This window comes from Saimiri boliviensis, chromosome 18, assembly GCF_048565385.1.
Source record: "Saimiri boliviensis isolate mSaiBol1 chromosome 18, mSaiBol1.pri, whole genome shotgun sequence".
NCBI lineage: Eukaryota > Metazoa > Chordata > Mammalia > Primates > Cebidae > Saimiri > Saimiri boliviensis.
Window position 1 is genome coordinate 27,010,097 of NC_133466.1, and position 25,265 is coordinate 27,035,361.

The window sequence follows — 25,265 nt, forward strand, 5'->3', positions numbered from 1 at the left end:
CTCTGCCATATGACAGTGTACTTCCATTCCTCCTTCCTGTTCTATATGCTGCTTTTATACATTTACAACCTGTATTTATTACAAATCCTAGCATATTGTTTTTATTTAAAATTTACCTTTTTTGTGGGGTATTTCATATTATATTAATGGTACATGATAAGGTAGGACTCTCTAAGCTGCTCCTCTTTTTCAGGGAGTCTAGGATAGAAACTGTGTTGGAGTGGGAGTTTTTAGTGTGTTGGGTTATTGTTGGGTCAAGGATTCCCCAACAGCTGAAAATCTCTTTATTCTTCTCTTTCTGTTTCTGAGACTAATGGCCCAGGGGCTCTTCTCCTTGACGTACACCACTCTTGCCGTAATCAAATTTATTATTAGGCCAGGAAATGAGCTGGACAAAGTGGTCCTTGAGAGCAATGTCAGCCCCAGCATCAAAAGAGAAATAGTAAGTGCCACTGTTAACATCAAAGGAGACAATCTGGTTCTCAGTGTAGCCCAGGATGTTCCTCCTTAGGGGTCCTCTGATAGCTGCTATACTATTTTCCTGATGTAATCATAATCAGCAGCTTTCTCTAGATGGTAGCTTAGGTTCACAACCAACATAGTGGATACAGGGACAGGGAAAGTCATGTTGAACTTCCCATTCAGCTGGCATAACCTTGCAGGTCCAGGAGATGCAGAGATGATGTTCTTTGCAGCCCCACGTTGTCATGTGATTTCCTCAGATGGGCCATTAACAGTTTTCTGGTATCAGTGATCATATGAACTTTGCTCCCTTCATGATGCCAAGGTTATCCTGGATGACTTGTCAGAGGGCAAATGCAATTGGTGGTGCTTGAGGCATTGCTGACAATCTTGAAGGAGTTGTTCTACTTCTCATGGTTCTTACAGTCTAGAGGTTGGAAACATAAATGTGAGGGCATCAGTAGAAGTGGTAGATGTGATGACCCCTTTGGCTCCCCCATTTAAATGAGCCCCAGGACCAATGGACTCCACAGCATATTCAGAACAGCATCATCCCATTTGTGTGAGCACCATCTGGCTTCTGGAAAATAGAGATGGCCTTCCCATTGTGGACAAGCTTCTTGTTCTCAGCCTTAACTGTTCCACTGAAAGTGCCATGTATTAAATCATACTGAAATATGTACACCATGTTGTTTATACAGCGAAGGAGTTATTGATGATGACAGTCTCCTCTTTGTTGGAGTTGAAAGCAGCCCTAGAGTCCAGGTGCCCAATGTGGACAAATCTGGTGACTTGGACCTTTACCTTTATGTCTTAGGTACGTGTCTGGCACTTCACAAGAACACATGGCTGTTTGTGGAACAAAAAGGAGCAGAGAGCCAATTATCTTTTAAGAAACTTAAAAGTGAAGACAATCTCATTCTATATTTATTCATATATTTACCATTTTTTTGGTGCTCTTTATTCCTTTGTGTAGATTCAAGTTTTTATCTGGTGTAATTTTTCTGTGCCCAAAGAAATTCTTTTTAACATTTCTTTTAGTGAAAATCTGCTGGTGGAAAATTTTGGCAGAACATGGTTATATAAAATTTTTATTTCACTTCTTTGAAGGGTATTTGTACTGTCGCCCCAGGGTTTTAACCAGCAGAGGGTGCTGTGCCTCTCCAGAGTTTAGGACGAGAATAATGCTGAGGTGCTTCCAGCAGGCCTCCCGGCTCTCAATGAAGCTGGAGTCTAGTCTTGGCACTAAATTTGCAGACGGTGTTGTTTCATCTTAAGTCTTGATGAGAGAAGACAGCAGCTGCTCTCCATAGTCTACGAGATAAATAAAAAATATTACGAGGACGTGGTAATTGTTTACTTGAAATAGGTCAATAGGAATTTGTAGTGTTCTTCAATATTAATTGTTTTTTCCTGGCAAGTTTACTAGTGTGTTATGGCTAAATTTTTGTTCATGGAAAAGAATTGGTCTAGGTTTGCTTTCAGGATAAGAGATAGGTCTCTTTGTCCTTGCTAAAGCAGTACTTGGTACCAACATTTTTCTCTTGAAAATGCCCATAACTTTTTCATACTTTCTTAGAGTAAGAAATAGGTAATTATAGCCATTATGTTAGTGATTTGGACCTGGACACCAGAGTAGGTGATCATTTGTCTGAAGATTACATTCTATTATTAATTTTATTTTAACATGTGAAGGTGATACTTTTTTAAAAACAGAGAATCTTTTTTTTTAATAGCTTACTCCTTACCTCAGTTTTTTTTTTTTTTTTTTTAATTGTACTTTAAGTTCTGAGATACAGGTATAGAACATGCAGATTTGTTACATAGGTATACACATGCCATGGTGGTTTGCTGCATCCATCACCCAGTCATCTACATTAGGTATTTCTCCTAATGCTATCCCTCCCCTAGCCCCCCATCCTCCAACAGGCCGCAGTGTGTGATGTTCCCCTCCCTTTGTCCATGAGTTCTCATTGTTCAACTCACATTTCTGAGTGGGAACATGTGATGTTTCGTTTCCTGTTCTTGTGTGTTAGCTTGCTGAGAATGGTGGTTTCCAGCTTCATCCATGTCCCTGCAAAGGTCGTGAATGCATCCTTTTTTATGGCTGCATAATATTCCATGGGTATATGTGCCACATTTTCTTTATCCAGTCTGTCATTGATGGGGATGCGAGTGTGTTCCAATTCTTTGCTATTGTGAACAGTGTTGCAATAAACATACATGTGCATGTCTCTTTATAATAGAATGATTTATAATTCTTTGGATATATACCCAATAATGGGATTGCTGGATCAAATGGTATTTCTAATTCTAGATCCTTGAGGAATTGCCACACTGTCTTCCACAGTGGTTGAACTAATTTACACTCCCACCAACAGTATAAAAGTATTCCTGTTTCTTCATATCCTCTCCAGCATCAGTTGTCTCCTGACTTTTTAACGATCACAATTCTAACTGATGTGAGATGATATCTCAATGTAGTTTTGATTTGCATTTCTCTAATGACCAGTGATGATGAGCTTTTTTTCATATGTTTGTTGGCTGCATAAATGTCTTCTTTTGAGAAGTGTCTGTTAATATCCTTCACCAACTTTTTGATGGGATTGTTCATTTTTTTTTCTTGTAAATTTGTTTAAGTCCTTTGTGGATTCTGGCTATTAGCCCTTTGTCAGATGGGTAGACTGCAAAAATTTTCTCCCATTCTGTAGGTTACCTGTTCACTCTGATAATAGTTTCTTTTGCTGTGCAGAAGCTCTTTAGTTTAATTAGATCCCATTTGTCTATTTTGGCTTTTGTTGCCATTGCTTTTGGTGTTTTAGTCATGAAGTTTTTGCTCATGCCTGTGTCCTGAATGGTATTGCCTAGGTTTTCTTCTAGGGTTTTTATGGGTTTAGGTATTAAGTTTAGATCTTTAATCCATCTTAAGCTTATTTTTGTAGAAGGTGTAAAGAAGGGATCGAGTTTCAGCTTTCTGCATATGGCTAGCCACTCTTCCCAACACCATTTATTAAATTGGGAATCCTTTCCTCATTGCTTGTTTTTCTCAGGTTTGTCAAAGAACAGATGGTTGTAGGTGTGTGGAGTTATTTCTGAGGCCTCAAAAACAGAGAATATTATACTCTGGTATGTTATAGAAAGAGGCTTCACTGTAAGGCTGAGGACCCCACAGGGTCATGGGGTGTGCCTTATGCTGCGCTGAGGTGCAGGATCCGAGAAATAAAGAGACAGAACACAGAAGTACAAGAACAATGCAGCTGGGCTCAGGGGGCCACGCCACCTGTAAGCAGAGTCAGGCAAGGCCCCGAATGTCCAGAAGCATGAGTATTTATTGTGTATAGGTTAGGGGGCAGGGCAGTGAGTGAAATCATCTTTAAGGATAGTGATAGGGTCTTCAACAATAAAATACGGGGTCCACCCCCATTAGGTCACCTAGGCCAGGAGGTGGACAGTGTGCAGCAAGGGGTCCATTCCCATGAAGGCAAGGGCCATGTGCAGTAAGGGGTCCACCCCCATTAGGTCACTGAGGCTTGAAGGTGGGTCCTGTGAAGTGAAGAGGGTGCAGTGTGCAATACTTCTATCTATGGGCAAACTACTTCTAAGAAGATTTATAGGAGGGTGCTTTAAGTCACATAGCAGTGAAAGAGCTGTCAAGGTTACCGCCACCTTCTGGCAGCTTCCAATGGGTACTATGGGAAGATGCTTTTTGAGCAGCACAGTAGCAAGAGCTGATGAAGTTCACAGTCACCAAGGTGGATTGCCGTTCAGAGGGCAGCCTTCCACGAGAACTGGAACAAGGTCCTACAACTCCTTTATCAGGAGGAGTGGCTCTTGCCCCAAACCTGCCATACAGTGGGTATCTTTATGATACTGAATGCTTCTGCCTGGGCCATGGATTCTTGTCCTGGTATAACTGTTTTTCCCTTAAATCATGCTCTGCACTGTGTCTGCTCTAGGCATTCCTCCGATTATAAGCTGCTTATTCCTTAATTCATGCTCTGTACTGTGTCCACTCTAGGCATTCCTCCGATTATGAACTAAGATATAATTATAGGTATATAGGTAGGGAAATATTCTTTAGGCACTCATACTATCAACTATTATATAATTATATAGAGAGGATTATATAAAGGGACTCTTCAAGCCCTAATTCTATAAACTAATATATGATTATGTAAAGAATTATATAAAAGGAAATAACTGAGTAGTAACACTATAAAGTGAGATATTCCTCAAGCCCTAACTGTGCCAGGGTTCTGCTTAGCTTTCATTCCTTGGTGGGGTGGTTGCCCACATTCACACCTTTAGAAGCCCATGAAATGTTTAACATACAGAAACACTTAACTTTGTAATGGTAAGTTAATTACCTGAGTTCACTTTATATAGTAATACAACAACTGTAGTGAATTATAATTTGCTAGTAAATTTGTTCATTGTATATGGAAATTCATGAATCATGATGTCACTTTTCTTCATTGTATGACAGAAGTTTTGCCTATTACGTTCGGAAGACAGTCAGTATCAGACAGGCAGTTGGGATAGTCCTTGGTAGACCTGGCTCCACTACATACTGGTTCTTAGGCATTTGCAAGGTATTGAATCTCTTTAAACATCAGCTCTCTTTTCTGTAACATTAGAATAACCACAGTATTTAGCTCATAGAGTTATTGTGAGTTTCTTGAGATAATGTGTGCAAACCACTCCACACAGCTTCTATAACATTTTGACTCAATAAATGTTGATGTTTATTTTAATTAACTTTTATGTTCTGTGAAGAAATACATGGAATTAAGCCACAATTACCACCTCTATTCTGTGGATACTTCAGGAAGCGTGGTGACAATGCAAAAGAGATAAACAGTTAAATGGATGAATGTTAATGATTTTCTTATTAAATGGAATAGCCTAACTCTGATAAAGGCACAGTGCATATGATTTCTTGAGTAGTTTTATGTTGTAAATCTGGACTAATGGTATAATGCAATAGAAAAATCACCGGGTTTTGTATCAGGAGACTTTGCTTTATCTTGGCTGTATTACTTTCCACCACCTAATTTCTGCAAATATACCTGTTATCCTCTTCAGCCATATGTGGAAGATAAAACTCTTCTAGGGTTCCTTGACAGCAGTGGGAAACTTTCTGATGCATTGTCTGGGACGGTCACTGGCAGTCAGGCTATACTCCTGAAGCAACTGGACTTTGCCTGTTATGGACTGAATCATGTTCCTCCAAAATTGATATGTTGAAGTCTTTTGTGACTGTATGTGGAGATAGCAATCTTAAAAGAGATAATTAATATAAAATGCAGTCATTGGAGGTGGATCCTAATCCAATATGACGGGTATCCTAATAAGAGGAGATTAGGACACAGATACCCAGAAGACCAGGTGAAGATACCAGAAGAAGACTGCCATCTACAAGCCAAGGAGAGGGGTCTTCAGAAGAAGCCAACCCTATAGACTTCTAGGCTCTAGAATTGTGAGAAAGAAATTTCTGTTGTTGAAGCCATCCAGTCTATGGTACTTCATTATAGCAGTGCTAAGACACTAGTGTACCACCTGTCCCCTTTGCTCCAGGTCTCTTTCTCAGTATGACTTCTCTAAGAAACTGGGGACATAGTACTATGTGGATAGTGTCCATCAACTTATGAGTCCCCTCCTACTTTCCTTACGTAAAAAGAATTAAATGTGTAGTCTTTGTCTGCAAAATGAAAAATTGCTGAACTGAACTCATATTTGAAAGACTCCATTTTCCTGTAAGTGCTGAGGTCTGACAATATGCCACGTATTAAAGTCTGCCAAGCCGTGGCAGTGGACCTATCTTGTGGTTTTTCTCTGCACCATGTAAGCTAAGTTTCCTTTACGTAGAAACATCCTTCTGAAGCAGGAGAACAAAGGAAAGAGGTACTTCTTTCTGATTTCCAGAGGTTATGTGAATATTAGATGTTGCTGTCTAGCCTACAAGAAAAAAAGTGTGCCCTCAAGACAAATGTACTGAAGGAGTGCTTGCTTTTAGAAGCCAAAAGGATCATCCAGATATTCTGAATGCTACAAAAGCTGGTGAGGACCTTGTGTTCTGAATGTTAAATTGCCAACTGGTTCTTTTGCTGACAAAGGCAGCAGGCTCGTTTCAAAGTGGGATGACTGTAACAGCATTTTAAATTAACACCCAGTATTTGTTTGCTGTTGCTGCTGTAACAAATTACTGCAAAATTGGCAGCTTAAAACAATACCCATTCATTATCTTACAGTTCATGAATCAGAATCCAAGCACAGCATGGCTCAGCTAGGTCCTTTCAGATCAGCATTTTATAAAGGCTGAAATCAAGGTGTAAGTGAGGCTGGGTGCTTCTTATCTAGAGGGTCTGGGTCGAAGAATCTGCTTCCAAACTCACTGATAGTTTTCAGAATCCAATTTTATGTTAGAGTTTCTATTTCCTTCACACATGGCCACCTTAATTTTTAAGCCCAAAATAGGAGGTCAAATCCTTGTTTTGCTTTGACTCTTCTGCTACCAGCCAGAGAAAAGTCTCTGATTTTAAGTGCTCATGTAGTTAGATTAGATCCACCTGGATAATCTTTCTTATTTTAAAGTCAGCTGATGAGTTACTTTAATTATATCTTCAAAGTCCCCTTGGCCATACAATTTAATATATTCCTGGGAGGATCTGAGGACAAAGATTACAGCGACCAAAATTCTGCCTGTCACACATCCTTAGGTGACATCCTTTTAGTTTACTTAAATGAAATTTTGTTTCATTTCTAATAGTTATGAACATATAGCAGCATTAAAATAGTTACATTTCAACATGTATAGATGCACCAGTCTTTGCATTTTTATTTTTTATGATGAAATCTTCATTTTTCCCCTGTAAGCTACATACCCAGTCCCATTTCAATCTTGTCAATGCTAATAGGCAACTTTCACAGTTAACTCTGGGCTGCTTGTGTAACAAGTCTGTTACTTTGTTGTTGGTCATGAAGTCGGGGGCTCCTTAAAGATCTTTAGGCATGAACACAGATAGAGACAATTCATTTATTCTAATTAGAAAATCCCCCTTTATGCCAGTGATCCTCAAACTTTAGGGTAGACGAAGATCACCCGGAGAGCTTGTTTAAACTTCAGACTGCTGGGCTGCACTTCTGAATTTCTGATTCAGTATCTATGAGCTAGATCCTTAATAGTTTGCACTATTAACAAATTCCTAGTGGTGGTGTTACTACTGATCTAAGGCTCCCATTTTAGAAACTGCTATTTGAGGTTGTTTTATTTCTATTTCTCTACTTATGAAAAAGTACAAATTTGCTGTTTCATATTTTGGGGCATACCAGCAATATATGTGTTGCTGTAATTATTTTGCACTTAACCCATCAAATAATGTTCACACAACAGAAGAAACCTGAGGGAAAAAATGTGACACGGAAAGAAGGGAACTTATTATTAATGATATTTAGGGCATTTCCTTATAGGTACCAGGCAAAGATGAGTTTGCTTTTAATCCCTTATTTTTTTCCTTTTTCTAAATTACGATCTATGAAAATTAAGCATGAGACAATATAAGGAAGGGTAAGAAGAGAGATCCAAAGAAGAAAGCAAATTGTTAACAGTCAAATGTTTTCACTAGGAATAACATTTCCAGGAAAGTTTTTTGAATCTGAGTTATTAGATTGGTGCAAAATTAATTGCGGTTTTTGCCATTCCTCTCAATGACAAAAACTGAAATTACTTTTGCATCAACCTAATACATCTCTTTCTTCATATAGTAAACAAGATATTCTAAAAAAATTTTTGCTAAAACTTTCCTTCAGAGTATTAGTAAAGTACTTTTGCCAGTGATACAATTGTCCACACTGGCTAGAGTTTGTTCCATTCTAAAATGTTGGTTATTTCCTTCTCATGCAGGAGGATTTATCAAAAGATACTTCACAGTGAAGGTGGGGAATTTTGAGCAAATTAGGACGTTATTTCTTGCAGATGACATTCATTTGTTTCATATTACAATATTCTTATTAATGGTAATGATTACTAATTCTAATGAAGACAACACTGATGAAGTGCTTACCATATTTCAAAATAGTAAAGGTGAAAACTAGAATCTGTAAATGGAAACATTTAAAAACTATTCTGTGTCCAATTTGTTGAAGTCAAAAAGACAAACAATGTGGCGAAACTGTACATAAGATGCGCTAGGTGTGGGTTTCGGAGAATGGGGGCATAGAAACCAAATGAAAAACTCGGGGCCAAAGGAAAGAACTCTGATCAAAGACAAAGGAAAATGTGATAACATTGAAAAACGTTACTTTGCCTCTTCCCAATGTTACAGTGACTTTCCAATTCTCTTCTCTGGTCTATTTTCCCCTACATGGCACCAACCCAGCTGCTAGCTTCTCAGAAACCAGTCGGAAAAGTAGAAAAATATACATCTCCACATGTCCAAGATTCTTCAGTGTCCTTTAAGGTTCAGGAAATCTGACTCTCAGATGAGTTCACCCCAGTGGGTGAAGGCAAATGTCTTTCACACCTTGAGATGGTTAAGGAATTTCTAGTATCTATGTACAATTTTACTACTTAATTTTTATACGTGTCTTTTAAGTTGAGTTTTAATAAACTGACAATGATATATAACCCATTTGTGGCAAGAATAGACTAAGGAGTGATGCCATATGTTAATATAAAACTCAGCTATGTGCTTGTCTCAGGCTTCGTTGTCCAGAACAGTTCATTACAGAATAGTCGGATAGGTCCATATCCTGTGAAGGATACTTTTTTTTTTTTTTTTTTTTTTTTTTTGATATGAAGTCTCACTTTGTCACCCAGGCTGGAGTGCAATGGCACGGTTTTGGCTCACTGCAACCTCTGCCTCCCAGGTTCAAGCAATTCTCCTTCCTCAGCCTCCTGAGTAGCTGGAATTACAAGCATCCATCACCACACCCAGCTCATTTTTTGTATTTTTAGTAAAGACAGGGTTTTACCATGTTGGTCAGGATGGTCTTGAACTCCTGACCTCAGGTGATCCACTGCCTCAGCCTCCCAAATTAGATTACAGATGTGAGCCATCGTGCCTGGCGAGATAGATCATTTTTATATAGAGGTGACAATGCATTGGAAGCAAGTGAACAAAACCGCTAATCAGTAAACTCTGAGTTTGCCTCTGTACCTAATGATTTGTGAATTCTAGAATAACAATCACTAAAATGCTTCCTTATTACACACAGCATGTGTGAGAGAGGGAGGGTGTGTGTGTGTGTGACGGCATGCATGTGCTTGTGTGTTTAAACATGTGTATGTATTTTGTCAAGAATGCTTCGTCAGGAGCTTAGAAGTTGAAAACTCCATTAAGAGAGAAGCCAGAAACAAGTACGTGCTAGGTTCTACTATATATTTTCTTTCTTCAAGTAACAAATTTCTGCTATAGACCCTGGAACCAGACAGCCTCATTCATACACCATATTCTGAGGTTAAGTGTCTGACTCATCAATGGGAGTGAATTTACACATATAGAAATGTCTTCCAAATAAAAATGTGGGTCTGTGAGATAAGATCGTCCTGACAAATAGGTTTGTCATCTGTTTGTTGTATATATGATGTGACACAGTTCCCAGTCACCTCAGAGGCCCATTCCAGTTTGAAGGCTGTTATAGTGGGGAGAAAGGAGGGCTCTCAAACTGACTTAGCCTCTAACAAATATGGTAAGTGAAAGGCAAAAGTGAACAGAGGGGACTAAGTATGGGATGGCATTGGAGAATATTTTGCAGGGAAGTAAGTACAGCAATATTTTTGTCCACCAGCTTTGTGAAATACAACTGTCTAAGGACACGGAAACACTAACTTAGAGTTTATGTAACGTACCAGGCACTAGGCCACATATCTACATTTGATTATGTTATCAATTAATTTGTAAAACTGAGGTTCAGAGTGGTAGATTGAGAATTGATTGTAAGTCTGGGGGTATCTGGTCGAATGCTCACTCTACATACTGAACTGCTGCAGAAATGTGAATGAATCAGCCACTAATGACCTGGATGATTTTTGCAGAAATAACAGTGTTCTTATAAGTAAAATGATAGATCATCTCTGAGGTTTATTCAGAAAGATCTGGAAACATGACTGCATTCCTAGGAAGTTAAAAAGATTTCATAAGGGCATTGGCAAAATCTCCCTTACTACTTTCAGCCTGAGAAGTTATTTCCCCCAACTTTGTAAAAGCCCTCACACCGATTTAATTTCAGTGTATGCAAAGCCCTTTGGGTGTAAATAAATGAGACGCTTTAATAAGGTAATTTCTTTTAGAAAATAGGTAGCATGACAAATAACAGGACAATTGGCACCAGAAATAACTTTCTTGGTTTTACTTATTCTAGATTGCCTAATTTATTTTCACTCCTCAAGAGGAATAAGGAACATTGAACATGGCCCTAATTAAAGTCTTGTCACAGCTGTCGCAGTAATTTAGACCTATGTGGAAGTTCCAACTCCTGTTACAAGGCTCTCGCAGAACTGGCCCCTGCCGGCCTTTCCAGCTTGTCTCCCCCTACTCAGATGAAGCCACATCAGACCTTTTTGCTCTTCTTTAGGTACTCTAGGCCTCTGGATCTTTCTATTCTTTTTTGTTTGGAATGCTCTTTCCATGGATCTTTCCATTTCCATGGCTTATTTCCTTTACTCAGATCTAGCACAGAAGACTCCTCATTATATCGGAGACGTTTGCCCACACCGTCTAAAATAGTGTGCTCCATCTGCCCCCTCCCACCCTCTCTATTCTGTTGCTTTGCTCTATTTTGCCTTACAGAACTTACCTCTTACCTTATACTCTACTGAAGACTTCTTTTTATTTATTTTCTCCTTTTACTTCCTCCCAAGACTGTAAGCCCCAAGAGGGAAAGGAGCATGCTTATTTTATCAGTCTACTCTCGCCCCAAGAAAAACTCTAGTAATTTCACTGCCCAGTCAGTGCCATATTTGCAGTGTGAATCAGTGGAATGTGTGCATGTGATTTTGTTGATTGGTATTTGACCTGAACAAAGCTTCTGGAAATTAAAATTCAAGAAAAAGCGCTAATCAAATTGTTATTATGTTTTCTCTGTCCTTGCCTTAAGTAACAGACTGAAGATTCCTGGGATAGGGTGAGACATACAAGCTGGCATCAGTTTAATTAGATAGGAGTCATTTTAAGTAGTGGAGCCATTTTGACCACATGTTAAAGAAGGAAAACTGATGTCACAGTTGGGGCTCAGCTCCTGGCGGTGCTGCTCCGGCTTTGCAAGGCAGCAGGAGCATGTTCCCCTGTGCCCAGGCAGGTGGCACCACTTGTCTGCACAACTGGGGAATCTCCTACAGAAAAGTCAGACACCTAGAACTGTTCATGTGACACCGTGGAGGAGCCCTTTTCTCCACAGTAGGCCTTCAGGAGGAAAAAGCGTGTAAGGGCGGATACTGGAGTCAGGGATTGGTATAAAACCTACTCCCAGAAGGCCAATAATAAAGTAAGTAAATTTGTAAGTGGTAAGAGATTGAGAGGAGAAAGGTGAGGGATAGGTGGGAGATTGTGTGTCTTCCCACTGCTCATTTATCTGTCCCTTCGTGATTGTGTCCTACCGGAGAGAGGAAGTGGTTCCTGTAATGCTTCAGTGAGCCTTAAATATACTCCCAGCATGTAGGTTTACCCTTCTAATTTTCAGAGTATGCTGTGAAGGAAACGTTCACTTACATTAATGATATTTTGTTTAAAAATAGACCGTTTATCCAACACATTATTGAATGCTTATTATGTGACAGTCTTTGCACTAAGAACTAAGGCCACAAAGTGTAATGAAACATAATTTCCCTCTACAAGGTGAGGGCATATAAATGATGTTATAAATACCATGTAAGTGGTATGAACAAGATGTCATGGGCACCCCAGGGAGTATGTGTCTATAATTGGGGGTATTAGGGAAGGTCTCAGTTAGATGGTGATATTTGAATTTGAAAGATGAACAGGACTTTTTCAGACAGAACTGTCAGAAAAAGGACATGCCATACAGAATAGCATGTATCAAAACTATGAATTGGATTTTGGTAATGATAAGAATTTTGGTTTTTGTGTATATGTGTGTGTGTGTGTGTATCCACTTGAGAGCATTATGACATAGTGAGAGACATAGGTTTATCAAGGTTTATTCAAGTAAATTTCAGCTTCTCTATGTATTGCAAGTTTGAAATGTTTAATGCAGGGAATTAGAAGTTTATTCTCATTGGAAGCCTTTTGGGAAGATAGACTATCTCAGTGCAGAACGGTTATGAGGTGATCCTTAAGTGTTCATTTAGAATGTGCTTCAAATCATGTGACCACCCATGTGTCTGCTCACAATATCTGGGGAATAAGGCTCTCCCAATCTTTGGAATTTGGATTTAGAAGCATTTGCTTTCCAAGTCTTGTGTGATGCTTCTCAATGGTGACTCTAAACAAAAACCACACGGGGAAGAGTACTCCCAGAATTTTCTTTGTTGCCATCCCCTTCCTGGTGGTGGAAAATAGATCTTATGGGGGTTAAAGTGGTACAGAAATAAGAGCAGACAATAAAGCTCAGTGAAAGACAGGCAAGGTTGTCTGGAGTCCCATTGTACTGGCTTTCATGACATCATATGTGTTTGCATATCATTTTGGAATCACTGGAAATATTATTGAATGTCTTAACTCAGGGAATGAAATTATTAAGTGAATTTTAGAAAGATTAATCTACACTTTCAGTATTAGAAAAATAACTATAAAGAGGAAAAAAAACAAGAAATGATGGAGAGCAGTGTGTTAGTGTTGTTTCTGTGTTGCAATAAAGATACCAGAGACTGGGTAATTTATAAGAATAGAAGTTTAATTGGCTCATGTTTCTGTAGGCTATACAAGAAGAATGGTGCCAGTATTTGCTTCTGCTGAGGGATTCAGGGTATTTACAATCATGGTGGAAGGCAGAGAGGGAGCAGGCTTATCACATGGTGTGAAAGGAGGGAGGTGCCACACACTTTTAAACAACCAGCTCTTGCATGAACTACAAGAGTGAGAACTCACTCATTACCAAGGAGATGGCACGAAGCCATTCATGAGGCACCTGCTCCCATGACCCAAACACCTCCTATGAGGCCCCACCTCCAGTATTGGGGATTACGTTTTAACCTGAGATTTGGAGGGGACAAACATGCAAACTATATCAAGAAACATATGACACTCTGACACTCAAATTATATGAAGTTTGGATGGAAGGAAATAAAAATAGAAGGTAGAGAAGTTAGTTCCTTCCTAAGCTTTGTCTTTTCCTTAACAGCGAAGTTTTGGTTCTAAAAACATTAAATGAGCACCTACACACTAGCATTGTGCTTCCAGAGAATAATCACCCTGTTCATTTCCACTTTCGCTCTTTGCGATACTTATTCAACTGATCAGAAACAAAATTCTGTTGAGAAAGGTCACCCATGGATTTCTGTGGCAAAGACTGTTAACTACTAAAGATGTGTTCCTCTTGTGTAATATAGAGGCTGCTGTGAAATGGTTGCCCAGACATGGACTATCATTTCTAACCCCTTTGCAGCTAGGTGGGACCATGGCAGTGAATTCTGTTCAATGGAATGTGGGTGAAAATATATCAATTCCAAAACTGTCCCATATAATCTTCCACCCCTTCCAAACTCTTTCCCATCCACTGGCTGGATAAAACTTTCTTGAATGGCCTGGCAAGCCCCATAATAGAATCTTCATGAACTTGGGTCCCAGAAGCACCTTTCCCCTCCACACCACACTGCCACCACCACCACCACCACCTCCAAATGGACCTTACATGAGCAAAAAACCAAACCAAACCAACACCACCACCACCAACCAACCACTCTTATTTTATTAAGCCACTGAGATTTCAGAGCTTTCCCATAACCACAGCTAGTGATATTTTCTCGAAGTTTCTCTGTGGCAATACGTACCATATCTTTAGCACATGATATGGCTATTTACATGAGAATGCCTTTTGAGTGCTTGAAAATATAGATAAGGAATTCAGAAAGATCTGAAAACAGAATTTTGGAATTGTTAGCATATAGGTAGTAATTGAAACCATGGGTGTGAGTAGGATGATTCAGGAAGAATGGGCAGAATGAGAAAAGAAGGCCAAAGAAGGAATCTTGGGGAGTCAAACAGTAAGGCTGCAGGTACAGAATGAAGCAGTAGCCAAAAGTGTGGCCAGGAGAATAAACTGTATCTATCCTAGGATTCATGAGAATTCAAGGGAAGGAAGACTATGGCACAGGCTGAGGATCAGTGTTTCACTGGAGTACAGAGAACAAAAGAAAAATAGATAGCTGTGCACTGAGGAGTGAAAAAGGGAAGTGAAAGTAGGAACAGAAAACTGCAGCTGATTCTAGAAGTGCAGCACTGAGGGAAGGAAATACATGCCTTCAAGGTCAGCTAAATAAGCAGATGCATCTTAAGGATGAGGACAAGTTAAACAGGTTTGTAAGCTAAAAGAGAACAGGCATGACAGAGGATACAGTGAAGATTCAAAAAGAGGTGATGAATGTTGGAAAGGTCTTGGAGGACATGTAATAGAAGGGAAAGTTCACAAGGAGAGGGGCTTTGTCTGTCTTGTTTCATACTATGTCCCCAGGCTTAGAATATCCTGGCATCAGAAGGCACTCAGTAAACAGAGGAAGAAAGGAAGAAGATGAAATTAGGAGTATAGATTAAGGTGTTGTCTTTGGAAGAGAGGCAAGACATCCTCTGGGACAGAAGGGAAGGAGGGATAGCTGGGGAACATGAAGATAATACAAGAGGTGCGGTTTGTGACTGATGGATGCTATTTTCTCTGTGAGGTAGGAGGCATGGCCATCTGTTAAAAATGAGTGGGTGAGTCCAGCTAAGTGATTTAAGAGGAACAGTAAAGGTTTGTAACAGCTACTGGCATGAATAATATGGATATTTACTTGAAATGAAAATATTAGTTAATACTAACAATGCATGCATTGTGAAAACTGATGCATTAGTTTGAGGTTATTTACAGATTTACAGAAAATAAACCACTGGATGCATTCAATCAGTTATAATGTTAAGGGTTAAATTTAAGACATAAATATAAATTTGTTCGCACATTATCCAGAGCAATGTCAATAACCTATTTGGTATATTGCACAACCTCAGACACGTGTTACTCCTTTGCTGTGAATTTTTAAGATATGCCTTAATCTCATGTTAGTAACTATAACATTGTGCAATTATGAACTTCATCATTTGGATAAAATGAAAAAAACCAATTGTCCTGAATTCTCTGATTTAGTTGCCAAATCTTAAATAATGCCTTTTATGAAGAAAATATAAATGAATAAATTTTATGTAAATACTTTAATTTTATAGACTAGAGGTCGCTTTGAATATGTAGATTTCATAATATTGAACATCATGAGGACTTCTGTGACAATAAAAAAGCTGTTTGATTAAGCATTTTAATATACTGTCAAGGCATATATATTAAGCAAAAGCAAAACCTTAATTACTCTTTTACAGACTGAATCCAGACAACTTTGGACATTCCTTCATATGAAAAATTTTTACTGAACACTTACAGACCATTGACACAGTGAAGATGAGGATGGCATGATTTTTCTGTCTTTATGGAGATAAATGGATGAACTTTTTTTTTTATTAGCTGATGTATGAGTTATTCCCAAATTTCCTCCATGAACCATTGGCTCCTACTCATCACCATTTTATGAAAAGTCTATGGTGAATTGGAGTCCTCCAGTAATTTGACAATATCTGATTTGCCATGGTCATGTGGAAAAAGTAGGGATGTGAGCAAGTCATAGTTTTACTTGGTAGGAAAATTCTTCTAATTTTGTCAAGATGAAAGGTTTTATACTGGGTAGAAGGCAGTGTGAGAGATGTGGACAGTAGAATTAATATTCAGTGAGGCAGGGGCTATATTTTAATATATGAAGAATACATATTTGGCAGTTTAAGTACAATGATCTACTTTTGGGCTGCTGTACTTTAGGCTAAAGCAATTAAAGGCAGTGCAATGAACATCATTATCTGTGGATGTCCCTTTGATTGTCATTGTGTTATGGTTTACACTGTGAAGGCTCTCTCTTTGAGGAAAGACATTGTTCTCCAGGGAGATAAAATATGAATCTTACCTTTAAGCATACACTTCGCACTCTCAGTGTAGATTGGCTTTGGAATTTCATGCTTCACATGGGAGTTAAAAGTTTTCATTTATAATTTTATATTCTTATTAGAGGCCAGGCTGTTGAGATTAGAATGTCTTTATTTTTCAGTTGGAGTGTGATGATCAATATTCCCTATTGTAAACAGCCATATTAACCAAGATAATTTAATTTTGGAATGATTACTTTTTGCCTTTGAGATGTAGATCAAAAGGTTCTATCATATATAAAAATAAAGTAAAAAATTTTTTTTTTCTGTGAATGTTACAATATTTTTTTATTATGGTAAAAAGCCCAACTTTCCCCTTATTTTTGGGTGTGTGGTACAGCATTGTTAACTATAAGCATAATATTGTAGAGCTGATCTGTGAAATTTTTTCCTCTTGTCTGACTAAAACTACACCCACTGAACAGCAATTTCCCCATTTATCTCTCTCTGAGCATCTAGAAATCGTAATTTTACTATGTATTTCCATGAGTTTGATTATTTTAGATACTTCATGTAAGTGGAATCGTGTAGTATTTGTCCTTCTGGTACTGGTTTATTTCACTTAGCATACTGTCCTCAAGGTATATCTATGAAATGGAATTTTCTTCTTTTTGATGGCTGAATAATATTCTATTATATAAACATATACTACATTTTCTTTATCCATACATATTGCTGATATGCTTTTAGGTTGTTCCTTATTCTTATCTATTGTGAATAATGCTGCAGTGAACATGGAAGTGTAAATACCTTCCATGTCCTATTTCAGCTCTTTTGGATAAATGCCCAGAAGTGGGATTGCTGGATCAAATGGTATTTTTTAATTTTAATTTTTCTATGAACCCATATGCTGTTTTTTTGATCGTGGCAACACCGTTTTATATTCTCACCAATAGTTCATGAAATTCAATTTTCTTTACATCCTTGCCAACACGTTTTATTTATTTATTTTTAATTTTTTGTAATGACCATCATAATGGGTGTGAGGTGATACCTCAGTGTGGTTTTGATTTGCATTTCTCTAATGATTAGTGATGAATGTCTTTTCATATGCCTGTTGGCCATTTGTATCTCTTCTTTGAAGATAGTTTTTATTTTTTGCTATTGAGTTTCTTGTACATTTTAATATTAACTCCATGTCAAATATATGGTGTATAAATATTTTCTCTTATTCTGTAGGTTGCCTTTTTACTTGGTTGATTATTTCCTTTACTATGCAGAAGATTTTTAGTTTCTGGCTTTTTCGTTTGATGTAGGCCCATTTTTCTATTTTTGCTTTTGCTGCTTGTACTTTTGGTTTCATATCCAAGAATTCATTGCCAAGACCAATGTTATGAAGATTTTACCCTATGCTGCCTTCTTGGAGTTTTATAAATTTATGTCTGTGTTTTTAAGTCTTTAGTCTATTTTGAGCTGATTTTTGTGTATGATATAAAATAAGAATGCAATTTTATTTTTTTTGTATGTGAATATCTGGTTTGCCCAGCACCAATTTTTTGAGACTATCCTTTTTCCATTGGGTAGTCTTGGCATCCTGTCAACGATCATTTGACTGTGTATGTGTGGATTTATTTCTGGGCTCTCAGTATTGTTGCATTAGCCTATATGTCTCTCTTTATCCCAGTACCATGGTCTTTTGATGACTATAGCTTTGTAACATGTTTTGAAGTAAAAAAGTGTGAGGCCTACAGTTTTGCTCTTTTCCTCAAGATTGTTTAGTCTACATTGGGGTCCTTTGTACTTCTGTGTAATTTTTAGAATTGTTCTGTCAATTTCTGCAAAAAAGTGTCACTAGGATTTTAATAGGGATTGCAGTCAATGTGTAAAACACTTTGGATGATATGGCCATTTGAACAATGTTTTCCTCCAATTCATGAACATGGGAAGTCTTTCCATTTATTTGTGTCTTCTTTTCTTTACTTCTTATATTTTTTTAAGATTATGTTGTGCTCTTTATTGCCAAAAATAAACACTTTTAAAAAGACAACTTCTGTTAATCAGTAAATCTCTCTTTTTTTTTCTGTGTTTTCTTCAGGCTGCAGAATTAACTGTTTTGGTATGTCCCTATCTGGAGACAGTGTTAAGAGGTCAGGGCCAGAACCTTCATTTAGGATAAATGAAATACTTCTGTATTGTGGGAGGGAACTTGGCTCTTGCTGGCCACTGCTACCACCACCACTACCAACAAGAAATTAAATAATCAGGTATCCATGAAGGGGTTCATGAAACATTGTGTTTATACAGGAGTGAGGGGACAGTCAGGATCTGATGCTATTCCCAGAAGGTTACTTTTCGAATTAAAGACACCTGGGAATTTGAAGTGGTAGTAGGCCAGCTCCCGGGAAAGACCGAAAGGGTTTATAGGCCACTTGAAGGAAGGCTGTGGCATTCAATCATAGTATCAGAAATCTAAGGTACAACTGAAGTTACTCCTTTTGGACAGAAAGCATTTAAAAAACCATCCAGGTGAGAAGACTGGTTGGTTCCCCTACAGGTGCATTAGGAAACAGCCTGAAAGGGATGTTTTGGAATCTGGGGAGCACTGCTGGCAATTAGGGCCAGTAAAAAACTGTCCTGCTTAAACATTGCTGGCATCCCTGGTAATCTGTGACCTGCTTCTAGTTGGTACTGATGACCTGCCAAGAAGCTCAAGCAACAGTAGACTAGATTCCCAGAAACTAGAAGAATCTCAAGAGAGAAGCCCAAATCCAGCTGCTGGCTTGAATCTCCATTTTTATGTTGCTCTGGATCTCCTGGCTTAGCTGAGTTTGTAAATTAGTCAGCTTCTTCTTCAATCCAGAAAGAGCTGAGAGGACAATGGTTTCAGGACACACAGAGCCATAGGACTTTGCATTGCAGTAAAACCTTTCTGGCTTGCCCTTGGAGTCACAGGGCAAACATCCTGCGACTCATCCTCATGCAGCTCCAAGTGCTCACTCTTTGGCCATTCCTTGGGTTTGGGGTACACTACATGCCTCAGGGTATTGTCTGGATTGTATTCAAAAGCCACCCCTGCTGTAGGGTTCAACTTGGCATGCTCCTTGCCAAAGGATTTTTTTGGCATAGGCTGAAAGTCTCAGCTCCTGGCCCTTTCTCAACTTGATGATGAAAATGTCATCCTGCTCCATATAGTCATTAGGTTCATTATCTTGGTTCTGGGATGTCACCAGAATGACCTGGGTGCTGTTAGCGATGAGGTCTCTAGACATGACATGTTGAATCTGGTGTTCATTGTACCGTACATTGAGGGTGAACTCCACCAAGCACTGGGCAGAACACTACATATGTGCAGTCCCAGGAGGACAGCAGCTTGTCTACTGTGTCATCACTAATAAGGGGAATTCATCTAAGTTTGTGAGCCATGAACTCATCATGAAGAACTGAGGAATTGGCATCAATTTGATCCCAGTCAATGGCTACTGTGGGCACCTCAACGAAGAAGACACTCTGAATCGAAATGGCCACTGCCAGGTTGGTGTTCTGGATGATGAACTTGACATTCTCGTCAGTGAGCTCTGCGATCTACACAGTGGGCTGGTTGGCTCATGGCATCATGCCCCCATTTGTGTTTTATTTTCTTTTAGCAATGTTTTATGGATTTCAGTTTCTACATATTTTATAATACTTCTCAGTTAAGATTATTACTAAGAATTTTGTTCTTTTTGATTCAGTTGTAAATGCACTATTTTCTTCATTTTTGTTTCCAATTGTTCGTTGGTAGTTTACATGTACTCAACTGATTTTTCTGTGTTGATTTTGTATCTGGCAACTTTGCTTAATTGGTTTATTAGTTCTAAGGGTGTGTGTGTGTGTGTGTGTGTGTATCTCTGTGTGTGTAATTGTCAATGTTTTCGATATATTATCTGCAAAGAGTGAAAATTTTGTTTCTTTCTTTCTGATTGGAATGCCTTTTAATTATATTTCTTGCCCAATTTCTCTGGGCTAAAACTTCCAGTAGTATGTTGAATAGAAGTGGTGAGAGAGGGCATCCTTAGCTGGTTTCTGATCTTAGAGGAAAAGCTTTCAGTTTTTCACTGTACAGTTTGACATTAGCTGTGAACTGTATTATGTTGAGGTAATTTTCTTCTTAGTTTGTTGAGTTTTTATCACGAAAGGGTGTTAAAATTTTCAGATTTTTTTCTGCATATATTAAGATAATCAAGTGATTTTTGTTGTCTATCCTGTTGTTGTGGTGTCTCATACTGATTATTTTTGTATGTTGGCCATCCATGTATCCTAGGGATAAATCTGACTTGGTCGTGGTGCATCCTATACATTTTGTTATGTTCTGTTTTCATTTTCATTTGTCTCAAAATATTTTTCTAAACTTTAACATTAATTCTTCTTTGATTCATTTTTTTATTCAGGAGTGTGTTTTTTAATGTCTATGTATCTAAGAACTTTTCCATTTTCCTTAGCTTTCTGTTTCATTCCATTTTTGTTGGAAAATATAATTGGCACAGCTTCAATCTTCTTAAATTTGTTAAAACTCATTTTGTGACTTAACAGGTGATCTATTCTGGAGAATGTTTCATGCATGCCTGACAAAAATATGTATTCTGTTGCCATTGGGTGGAATGTTCTGCAAATATCTGTTAGTTCCATTTGATCTACAGTCTGGTTCAAATCCACTTATTTATTTATTTCCTTATTGGTCTTCTGCCTGGATGTTCTACCAATTATTGAGAGTGGTACATTGAAATTCTCTATTATCATTGTGTGTTGTCTATTTAGTTCTTTCAATGATTGCTTCCTATATTTGGGTGCTCTGATTATGGTTACATATATATTTATAATTCTTACATATTTCTGATAGATTGACCCTTATATCATTTTATAATGTCCTTTCCTTCTTTGTCTTTTTGGGCAGTTCTTGACTCAGAATCTCCTCTGTCTGATATAAATTTGGCCACTCTTTTTTGGCTACCGTTTGTGTAGATTATTTTTTCCAACCTCTCACTTTCAGCCTGTGTGGGTCTTTAAGTCCAAAGTGAGTATCTTTTATACAACATGTACTTGAGTCTTGTTTTCTTTAATCTATTTAGCCACTGTACAAGTCTTTTAATTGAGAGTTGAATATATTTACCTTTAAAGTAATTATTGATAGGAAAGGACTTACTATTGCTATTTCTTAAATTGCTTTCTAGCTATCTTGTAGCTTTTTTGACCTCTTTTGTTCTCACTGTCTTTGTGTTTTGCTTTTTGTAGTGGCATGTTTTGATTTCTTTTTCATTTTCTTTTGAATATCTCCTATAGGTACTTCCACTGTGGTTACCATAAAACTTACCTAAAACATGTTGTTGTTAAAATCATCTACTTTACACTGATAACTCTAATTGCATACAAAAACTCTTAACTTTTACTCACCTCCCCCATATTTTATGATATTGATATCACAAATTACGTCTTTTTATACTCTATACTCATTGCTGTATTTTTGTAAGTATTTATACTTTTATCTTTTATACAGAAATTAAAAGAGATTTATGCATTATTATTACAATATTACAAGTGTCTTAGTTTGTTCAGGCTGTTAAAATGAAGTTCCATAAGCTGTGCAGTTTTAAATGACATGGTTCTGGAGGGTGGGTAGTTTAAGGCGAAGGTATCAATAGATTCGGTGTCTGATGAGGGCTGACTTTCTATTCGTAGACTGTGCCTTCTCTCTGTGTTCTCACATAGTAGAAGAGGCAAGCAAGATCACTGGGAGCTGTTCTATAAAAGCATTTTATAAAAGCATGAAGGCTTGGCTCCCATGACCTAATTGTCTCCCAAAGGCCACACTTCCTCATACCATTATCTTGGGGATTAAAGATTTCAAGGAATGAACTTTGAATGCATACAAACATTCCGATCATAGCAATAGTATTCTTTATGTGTTTATTTACTTTTACCAGTGAGCTTTATATTTACATAGGCTTTCATGTTGCCGTTTAACATCCACTGGTTTTAACTTGATAAACTGCCTTTAGCCCTTCTTGTAAGGCAGGTCTAGTGATGATGAACTCCCTCAGCTTTTGCTGATCTGGAAAAGTCTTTACTTTTCCTTAAATTACTAAAGGATAGTTTTTGTGGATACTGTATTCTTGATTGACAGTTGTTTTTTTTTTTTTTTCTTTCAGCATTTTGATATATCATCCACTTCTCTTCTGTCTTGGAAGGTTTCTGCTGAGAAATCTGGTGATAGTCTCTTGTTCTTAACAAGTTGCTTTTCTTTTGGTGCTTTCAAAATAGTTTTTCTTTGACTTTTGACAATGTGATTATGATGTTTCATGTGTATGTCTTTGAATTTATCTTAGTTGGAGCTTGTCGAGTTTCTTAAATCTAGATGTCCATTTCCATTCTTACATTTGGGAAGTTTTCAGCCATTATTTTATTAAGTAATGTTTCTGCCCCATTCTCTCTGTCTTCCCCTTCTGAAACAACAATAATGCAAATACTGATCCATTTGATAGAACCTTATATGTCCCTTAGATTTTCTTTATTCTTGGTCATTCTTTTTTCATTTTGCACCTCTAGTAGATAATTTCACTGACTTATATTCAAGTTTGCTGATGTTTTCTTCTGCAAATTCAGTCTTCCATTAAACTTCTCTAGTGAATTTTGCAGTTTATTTTATTTTTCAGCTCCAAAACTTCTTTTTCATTTATTTTATGTCTCTTTCTTGATACTTTATCCTGTTCATTTTTTATTTCCTAGAGCTCACTGGGCATCTTTATGACAATTATTTTGAATTCTTTTTCAAGTTGTTCATATACCTCTTTATAGGTCTTCTTTCTGGAGATTAGTTTATTCCTTTGATTGAACCATATTTCTTTGTTGTTCAAGCACCTTGTTGCTTTGTATTAGGATCTGTCACTTCTCCGAGTCTTCAGACTGGCTTTGCTTAGAAAAGAGCCCTATTAAATAGCCCAGAAAGAGCTTCTGGAATTCTCTGAAACTTTTTTGGGTATATCTTGGCCTGTGCATGCAATTTCTCAGAGAGACTTTCTGTTTATTTCCCCTCAGGAATTCTTACCTTTTCTGATGTCGCTCTGTGGCACCACCAGTTCTCTGATTCCACAGCTGCAAGTTTCCCACTCTCTTTTGTTGTCAATGGCTGGCAAACATCCAGAGTATGCCAGCTTCCTAGCAGTACAGTGAGTAAGGTGAGATAGATATCACTTTCTTAGAAACTGGTGTTCCAAGAAGCTGGAAAGACAGACTCATGCTCTGCCCCTTTCTCCCTTCCTCTTGAAGGCAAAGCCTTGAGTTGTGCGTCTTCTCTTGATGTTACTGAGCTGTGCTAGCTATAGCAAACTGCCTATTGTTTTATTATTTTATTTTTTTTACTTCTTTCCTCAGTGGCTCCAAGTCATCCAAACTATGCTAGCTCTATCAGTGCTCCAAGTGAGGCAAGAAAGAAACTAGTCCCTTGGGCAGCCCTCTGAAGACCCAAAATGCCAACACATGCTCCACCATTCTTCTTTTTCCTTGCCAAAGAAGAAGTCTTAAGTTGTGTACTTCCTCTCTCAATTGTGACATGCTATATCAACCATAGCAAGCCACCTGTGGCTTTCCATTGTCCTCAGTGACCCCCAGACATTCAAATTATGCTAGTTCTGTTGGCACACCAATCACGGAAGTCAGAGACCAATTTCTTGGGCAGCTCTCTGAAAAGCTGGAATGTGGAAGCATGCTTAATTCTTTTCTCCCAGAGGAAAAAGATGTGAAAGAGGCATTTTGTCGTGGCACAGAGCTGTGCTAAGTTGGAGGAGACGCTGACACAGGTCAGTGAAATTGCTCTTCTTACTCAAATCAGTTTGACTATTCTCTACTTTGTGCACACTTGGGATACTGCAACATCTTAATTGGAATCTGGAATTCTTATAAAAAATGTTTAGTGTGTACATTTTTGTTCAACTAGTGTTTCTGTATGGGAATAAGGGCTGAGACTATTAAGTCACATGTAGTTAATTATACAGATAATTAACTTTATTCAGATCACTCATGTTATCAAAAAAATATTCGTTAACAAAACTCTCACTTGAAAAGTATTTTTCTGGAAAAAAAACACTTTTTAATTTAGTGTCTAGGTGTACAGTCTCTCATTTGGTATGAAGGAAGTCTTGTTTACATGGAAATGCATAGTATAAATAGGCTATTAGTAGGTAAAAGGGGGCTATATCCTGCTTTCTTGACTTGGAAGCTTTAATTTCTGCAATTTGAAAGGACCTCTCATTGTTCTCAATCATCCCTTTCCCAGGAATGGATAGTTGGGTTTAATGTAGGGGTGAAGACATGTTCTGAAGAGGAAATTTTGACTTAGGGATTGTGGAGATAAGGTTTTAACAATATATTTCCAACTTTTATGATGCAACATATGATGTTTGTCGTTTTAATGGAAGATAAAAATGTTATGCCCAGATATTCAGGAAAGGGAGGAATTGTTATTTTGTGTGTGTTTTCCTATTTCTCCTTTGCTCCCCTTCTTGCTGGGAGTTCCCCTACATATTTCATTTGTATCGGTCTACCTGTTGCCATCTCTTCCTGTTGAATGCTTTCATGAATTTTATATTTCCCCTTGTAGATATTGTCATGCAAGCACTGCTTATTATTTCTTGTTCATCTTTTTTCTCCAATGACCATTGT

At 37.9% G+C, this 25,265-nt stretch overlaps 1 protein-coding gene and 1 pseudogene across 4 annotated transcripts in view; one reads left to right on the plus strand and one right to left on the minus strand.

Moving 5' to 3' along the window:
• SAMSN1 (SAM domain, SH3 domain and nuclear localization signals 1) overlaps positions 1–25,265 on the plus strand; it is a 330,513-nt gene that overhangs the window by 62,541 nt on the left and 242,707 nt on the right. Inside the window, exons 1-2 of one of the 4 annotated variants that reach the window (XM_074389481.1) lie at positions 14,502–15,295; positions 15,984–20,105. The exons of 1 other annotated variant lie outside the window; for it this stretch is intronic. The gene's annotated coding sequence lies outside the window, so the exon portion shown is untranslated. Of the gene's footprint in view, positions 1–14,501; positions 20,106–23,382; positions 24,404–25,265 lie in introns of those variants that run through there. 2 more of the 4 variants (XM_074389480.1, XM_074389479.1) reach the window with 2 other exon arrangements.
• On the minus strand, positions 19,313–20,186 carry LOC101035293 (DNA-directed RNA polymerase II subunit RPB3 pseudogene; annotated as a pseudogene).